The sequence below is a fragment of the Pristis pectinata genome, chromosome X (genome assembly GCF_009764475.1).
Source record: "Pristis pectinata isolate sPriPec2 chromosome X, sPriPec2.1.pri, whole genome shotgun sequence".
NCBI lineage: Eukaryota > Metazoa > Chordata > Chondrichthyes > Rhinopristiformes > Pristidae > Pristis > Pristis pectinata.
This window is the reverse complement of record NC_067450.1, coordinates 15,936,291-15,944,603: the sequence shown is the minus strand read 5'-3', so window position 1 is coordinate 15,944,603 and position 8,313 is coordinate 15,936,291.

Sequence of the window (8,313 nt, the reverse complement as noted above, 5' to 3'; positions counted from 1 at the left end):
ACCAATATGCCCATGTAAGCTAGTCTCTTTGGCCCGCGTTTGGCCCATTTCCCTCAGAACGTTGCCTGTCCATGTACCTGTCCAAAAGTCTTCAATGATAATCCTGCAGCCGCCTCACCCACTTCGCATCGCAGCTCAATCCATAGAACCATAGAACACTACAACACAGAAAACAGGCCATTCAGCCCTTCTATTCTGTGCCAAAACTTTGTTCCGCTAGTCCCATTGACCTGCACCCAGGACATAACCCTCCGGACCTCTCCCACCCATGTATTCATCTAATTTATTCTTAAAACTTAAGAGTGAGCCCGCATTTACCACATCAGATGGCAGCTCGTTCCACACTCCCACCACTCTGAGTGAAGAAGTTCCCCCGAATGTTTCCCCTGAATCTTTCCCCTTTCACCTTAAAGCCATGTCCTCTCGTACTTATCTCTGCTGATCTAGTTGGAAAGAGCCGGCTCGCATTAACTCTGTGTATACCCCTCATCATTTTGTAAACCTCTATCAAATCTCCCCTCATTCTTCTGCCCTCCAAGGAATAAAGTCCTAACCTGTTCAATCTTTCCCTGTAGCTCAACTCTTGAAGCCCCGGCAACATTCTAGTAAATCTTCTCTCTAATCTTTCAATCTTACTGATATCCTTCCTATAGTTAGGTGACCAGAACTGCACACAGTACTCCAAATTTGGCTTCACCAATGTCTGATACAACCTCACGGTAACACCCCAACTCCGATACTCAATACTTTGATTTATGAATGCCAGGATGCCAAAAGCCTTCTTTACAACCCTGTCGACCTGCGACGCCACTTTCAGGGAATTATCCCACATCCATTTGTTCCTCCGCATTCCTCAGTGCCCTACCATTCACTGTGTATGTCCTACCTTGATTTTTCCTTCCAAAATGCCACACATCACACTTGTCGGCATTAAATTCCATCTGCCATTTTCTTGCCCATATTCCGGTTGGTCCAGATCCCTCTGCAAGCTTTGAAAGTCTTCCTCTCTGTTCACTACTCCTCCCATCTTAGTGTCATCAGCAAACTTGCTGATCCAATTTACCACATTATCAGCCAGATCATTGATATAGACAACAAACAACAATGGACCCAGCACAGATCCCTGAAGCACACCACCAGTCACAGTCCTCTAGTCTGCGTAACAATCATCCACTACCATGCTCTGTCTTCTCCCACACAGCCAATTTCGAATCCAGTTTACAACCTGTCCATAGATATCTAGTGTCTGAACCTTCTGAACTAATCTCCCATGTGGGACCTTGTCAAAGGCCTTACTAAAGTCCATGTAGACAACATACACAGCCTTTCGTTCATCTAATTTCTTGGTAACCTCCTCGAAAAACTCTACAAGATTGTTTAAACGCGAGCTACCACGCAAAAAGCCATGCTGACTATCCTTTATCAGGCTTTGGCTGTCCAAGTACTTGTATATCCGATCTCTCAGAACAACTTCCAATACTTTAGCTACTACTGATGTCAGGCTCACTGGCCTGAAAATACCTAGTTTATTTTTAGAGCCTTTTTTAAACAACGGAACAACATGAGCTACCCTGCAGTCCTCCGTTACCGCACCTGTGGCTAAGGACATCTTAAATATATCTGCCAGGGGCCCTGTATTTTCTACACTAGTCTCTCTCAAGGTCCGAGGAAAGATCATGTCAGGCCCAGGGATTTTATGCACCTTTATTCGCTGTAAGGCAGCATGCGCCTACTCCTCTTTAAACTCGACATGTTCCATGACACATCTGCTTGTTTCCCTTCCTTCCATATACACTATGCCAGTTTCCTGAGTAAATACTGATGCAAAAAAAAAATGTTTGAGATCTCGCCCATCTCCTGAGGCTCCACACATAGCCGACCACTCTGATCTTCTTGGGGAGCAATTTTGTCCCTTAGTATCCTTTTACTCTTAATATACTTTTAGAAACACTTCGAGTTTAACTTCACATTATCTGCCAGAGCAACCTCATGTCTTCTTTTTGCCTTTCTAATTTCCTTATTTAATATTTTCTTACATTTTCTATACTCTTTAAGTACAACATTTGTTCCTAGTTGCCTATACCTGCTGTACAGCTCTCTCTTTTTCTTAACCAGATCGACAATACCCCTTGAAAACCAAGGATCCCTCTGCTTGTCAACTTTGCCTTTAATCCTGGCAGGAACATGCCCAAACTCTGCACTCGCAATATTTCTCCTTTGAAGGCCTTCCACTTACTGAACACATCCTTGCCAGCAAACAACTCATCCCAATCCACTCTTCCTAGATATTTTCCAATTTCCACAAAATTGGCCTTTCTCCAATTTTGAACCTCAACTCGAGGACCGGACCTGTCCTTATCCGTAATTAACTTGAAATTAATGACATTATGGTCACTGGACTCAAAATGTTCACCTACACATACTTCTGACCTGTCTGGTTCCCGAATAGGAGATCAAGTATTGCATTTGCTCTCGTTGGTACCTCTGTATATTGATTTAGAAAACTCTCCTGAACACATTGACAAAACATATGCCCAGCGCTGTCTGTGTGAAACAGTTTCCTGTCAGGTTTGAGACTCTCCCCTCTCACCTTATACCGGTGTTCTGTTGTTGGGAATTCCCCCAGGCCTGGAAAAAATACCGTGTGCACTACAGCTGAAGATAAATTGCATGCATGTGGACAGATAAAGTGCAAGGGCCACGACGAGGTAGGTTGGTAAATCAAGTGTTCATCTTTTAGCGTATGGGTGGTCCGTTGAGTAGTCTTAAAACAGCGGTATGGAAACTGTCCTTGAACTGGTTCTGCGTGTTTTCATGTGTTTGTATCTTCTTCCCGATGGGAGTGAGGGCAGAAGGGAGAATGTCTGGGGTGCGAAAGGTCATCGATGATGTTGGCTGTATTCCCGATGCAGCAGGAAGTGTAGGCGGAATCAGTGGAGGGGAGGCTGGTATCTGTGATGGACTGGGATGCATTGGTAAATGACCTGACGGACTGTCTGTGGTGAGGGACAGGGTGAGAAGTGGGTGGGGTCTGCCGCAAGGGAAGGAGAGGCAGTGGGTGAGGAGCGGGGGTACTGTGTGGTTCTTGGGCCTGGGTTGAGGAGCGACGCAGTCGGCCGAGTAATTCAGAATCATTCACATCTGAATTAACAGAGTTTGCCTCCTGATGCCCCTGATCGCCCCGCTCCTCTTTCTTTCCCACTGTCGCTTCACCAACTCTCGCTCCTCATCCTTCTCCCTTCCCACCCTTCCCGCTCCTCAAATCTACTCTATCTCTCTCCTCCCACACTTTCCCTTTCTCTCACCACCTCTACTTTCTCCAAGCAGCCGCAGTGCTCGATAAGTCATATGCTTCACTTTCCTTTTCCGACAAATTTGACAATTGCAGTTGCCACAAGCATTCTCTTGGAGTAAATCAGCAGATCGAAACGTATCTGTTGGGGGAAGGAATTGCCAAAGGTTCGTAGCGAAACCCTGCACCAGGACTGAGAGAGGAGAATGGGAGAAGGCCGGTATGAAGAGGAGAGGGGGGTTGGCAGACAGGAGCCTCAGGTGATTGGTGTATTGAAGACGGGTGACGGGAAGGTTGCGGCAGGTAGGGGAGGGAGAAATGAAGTTGAGGGGCAGTGTGAGGTGGGTGATAGATGCTGACAGAAGAGGGAACAAAAGTCGGAAATTGCGCAGAGAAGATTTACTTGGATGCTGCCAAGCCTCGAAGGCCTGACTAATCAGGAGAGCTTTATTCCTTGGAGCGTTGGATGTTGTGGGTGATCTGATAGAGGAGTGTAAAATCACCACGGGTACAGACACGGTAAACACACATTGTCATTTTCCCACTGAAAGGGATCTAAAAACTTGAGGGCATAAGTTGAAGGCGAGACGCAACAGATTGAACAGGGATTGAGGGGCAAATCCTTCACGTAGTAAGTGATGCGTAAGTGGAATGAGCTACCAGAGAAGGTATTGAAGGCTGTTTAAACATTAAAGATAGTTGGATAAATACATGGATAGGAAAGGTTTGGAGGGGTACGTGCTGAATACGACGAGCTTATCCGTCAGCACAGACCAGTTGGGGGTGAAGGCCCCTTCTTCATGCTGTATTATTGACTATGGTTGCGGGAAATCAAACGAACAAGGCAGGAAATATCCTCACTGAGATCATTCGAACAACTGGGAGAGCTGACCAAACTCATTCCATGTGGAGGTGCCCTCACACACACACACACACACACACACACACACACACACACACACACACACACACACACACACACACACACACACACACGACATTATGGATGTTGACTCCTTCCCCTGGGGCGTGGCCTATCCTTGCGCGTGAACCGTTCGATTTCAAAAGCAGTGCATTCCCTGACCTGTCTCTTCCTGACACTTCAGGACCAAGGAGATAACTTCTTTGGTAAGGTCACCTGGAGGCCATGCGATGCCTTGCATTGGGTGACACAGCTGCTCCGATACCTAAATACCAGTTGTGTGTAACTGTGGCTGGAGATGCCATATAACCTGCCTATGGAAATCAACAAGAGGTCTCGAAAGTAACAAACCTTGAACCCATGACAGGCCACCCTCCAACCGCTGCTGCACACTCAGCATGGTATATCCTGTCACATGTTCTCACTGTGGTCACTGATCCTCAAGTGCACAGGGCAGTGATGGTCTGCTGGTTAGCAGTGGGCAGACGATCAGTGCAGACACGAGACTGTGGATGTTGGCATCTGGGGCAACGGAACATGAGAGGAATTCAGGTCGAGCAGCGTCTGTGCGAGAAGTGGACGGTCACACATTCGGATGGAGACCTTCATCTGGAAAATAAGTCCAACTCAGCGAGGCAAGTAACACCAGGACTATCACGGACGTGCGATAAATTGACAGACCTGATGTCACGAAGTCAAAAGCAAAATGCTGCAGATGTAAAAATATGAAATAAAGCCAGGACCTGGAAATACTCTCCGGATCTTTGAATAATCAAGAGCACAGTCGCTTCCTGTTCTTGAACAGAACTCATGCAATGGAAAATGTCATCCATCTCCCTCTCCATTTTTTGCCCAATCTGAGATGTTCAATTTTCTGCTCTCATTCTGTATCAGAGTGACAGAAAAAAAATCTGTCAGTGTCAGACTAACTGTGGATCCATAAGCGAACAACAAGTACCAGCTATCAATTCTCCTGTGAAAGGCAAATGAGTCTTAATTTCCTGGTGACAGGGAACTGGACATTCAAACTGTTTTGATGGGGAACCTTATGTCACTACCCCAGTACATAATGGACAGACTGTACCTGAAACACTGGGTACATTGCTCAAGGGAGTTCTGCACTTAAAAAAGTCTAGAACATAGAACATAGAACAGCACAGCACAATAGAGGCCATTCGGCCCACAATGTTGTGCCGACCTTTACACATCTCCTAAAACTATCTAATCCCTTCCCCCCACATATCCCTCTACTTTAAATTCCTCCATATGCTTATCTAGTAATCTCTTGAACTTGACCAATGTACCTGCCTCCACCACCGCCCCAGGCAGTGCATTCCAGTCCCTGGGTAAAATAAAAACTTCCTCTGATTGCTCCATTGCACTTATCACCCATTACTTTAAAGCCATTCACTCTTGTATTGAGCATTGGTGCCCTGGGAAACAAGCGCTGGCTGTCCATTCTATCAATTCCTCTTAATATTTTGTACACCTCGATCATGTCTCCTCTCATTCTCCTCCTCTCCCAAGAGTGAAGCCCTAGCTCCCTTCGTCCCTCCTCATAATGCATACACTCTAAATCAGGCAGCATCCTGCTAAATTCCCTCTGCAACATTTCCAAGTTTTCCACATCCTTCGTCTCATGAGGCGACCAGAAATGGACACGTACTCGTGTGGATCTTTCCACAGTTCATTTTGATCAGAGTCTGAGAGAAGGGTCCGGATCTGGGGAAGGGACAGGACGGCTTTAAACCCGGGAAAACAGTCTACTTCAGAAACATATCCACTTTGGATCGTTTTCTGCAAACCATTTAAGCTGTTCCTGAGGTTGAACGCAATGTCCCTTATTCATGGGAGATTTTTCCGTCCCAGTCTCTCTGCAGACCGGGCTGTTCCACGTTCCAGATGTCCGATGAACTGTTCAATTCAACCACAATCTCTTAATCTCTTTTACTTTTGTTTTATTCAAAATTTCTCTTGTATTTAAAAAACACGATGATGCTGGAGGAACTCAGCTGTCCAGGCAACATCCGTGGAGAAAAGCAACCGGGCAACGTTTCGGATTCAGATCCTCTGGAAACAGAAGTAAACATCTCTCCGTCGGGATATTGAACCCCGGTCTCCTGCATGACAGGCGGGGATACTGACCACTGTACTAACGAGGAACCTAGGGAAGTGTGTGATATGTCACTCGGTTATCAGGGTACCGGAGGGTTCACAGTTCACCCTGGAGTTTGTTGGTCCACTGTTAAACCGGCGCCTTTCAGACACCAGTGTGACTGGAGGGGTCTCAGGATTCTACAGCGATTGAGTAACTTACTGTGTTCAAGAACCGGCCAGAGGTGGGGCTCCCATTAGGGCCTAACTGCGCGTAGTTGAAAAGGATATTGCTAATCAGGATTTATTTTCCCATTTATTGATGACAGAGGCAGGAAGCGATTTATCGCTCTTCGACTATTCCAGGATCGACTCTCACCGGGCGCTGTGTGACTGCGGTCTGTTGGATGGTGATGACATCAATTGGACTGAACTGGGACAGCAGAAGAATGAGGAAAGGCCCGTCAGAAAGCAGCTCGGAGACTGGTGATCGAGTCACAGAGTCAAACAGCACTGGAAACGGTTCAGTACTCGAATGGCCTGCACACTAGTGCAGCGATGGTGGTCCAGTGGTGAGCATAGCTACTTCCTAAGCAGTTGACCCGGGTTCGATTACCGGCCATCGCAGATTCCAGAGTTTTAATCTTCCAACATCGGAACTGTCACAATTAACCCTCTTAAAGAACAACGATCTGTACAGGACTCGAGGTTTCGATTGGTCTTCTCATGTTAATCCGCAGGTAACTTGCTGAATTCAGGTAGTTTCATGAGTGAGTGTAAGCGAGATACCATCGCCGTTTCATTAATTATCGCTTACTTTGTGCAGGGCAGTCGGTCAGGGAAGCAATTCCTGTCCCTCATGTTTTTCTGGTAAATCGATGAACGAATCAGGTGCAGATTCCTGCTCTCAATCTGTCCCGGATTCCCATAGCAAAATACTTCACATGTGGTCGCCCCATTACAGCAAGGATGCGGAGGATTTGGAAAGGGTCCAAGAAAGATTTACCAGGACGCTGCCTAGATTAGACAGTATTAGCTATAAGGAGAGATTGGACAAACTTGAGTTGTTTTCTCTGGAGCGTTCGGGACTGAGAAGAGACCTGACAGAAGTTTATAAAGCTATGAGAGGCATAGATAGGCCAGGTAGGCAGATCTATTTCCTAGGGTAGAAATGTCAAATACCAGAGGGAATGCGTTTAAGGTGAGAGAGGGTAAGTTTAAATGAGTTGTGTGTAACAAGTGTTGATTCACAGAAACTGGGGAGTATCTGGAACGACCTGTCAGATGCAGTAGTGGAAGCAGATGCGACTCTGTTATTTGGCAGGCTGTTAGATAGATAGGCACATGGATATTCAGCGAATGGAAGGAGATGTGCAGGGATTGGGAGGGATATGGATCCTGTTAGTCCGAAGAGTTTAGTCTAATCCTGCATCGTGTTCAGCGCAGACATGGTGGGCCAAATGGCCTGTTCCTGTGCTGTACTGTTCTATCTTCTATGATCCCAGCATGTCCCAGATGACATGTTCACACTGAGGAGTGACGTCAGTCTGTTCACCCCCGCTCCCTGTCTATGTTTACCCCGTGCAACCTCTCCCCTCACTCTCCCTCCGTTCCGACACGGACTACACCCGTTGCCTCTGCACTGACAGGTGTAAAACGGGGTCACAGTGTCACACTGCACAGAAATGTCCACACCGACCATAACATTTCCTTCTGTGCTAAAACCGTTGTCCACCACTTGTCCCACAAACGTCTCTGCCTTTGCGATTTAAATGTTAATCCGGATACTTCATCAATGTTGTGAGAGTTTCTGCCTCCGCCGCCCCCTCAGGTCGGGCGGTCCAGACACCAACCAAACTTCGGATGAAACCCTTCCTTAGACCGTCTCCAAACCCCTTCCTTCATTCTCAGAACTAGACATTTCTACCTGTCACCCGTCTGTCATCGTGGCTCCGTGTCCCTCTTTCCAGGGGTAAAGCCGGCCTGTTCTGTGTGTCCCACAGCC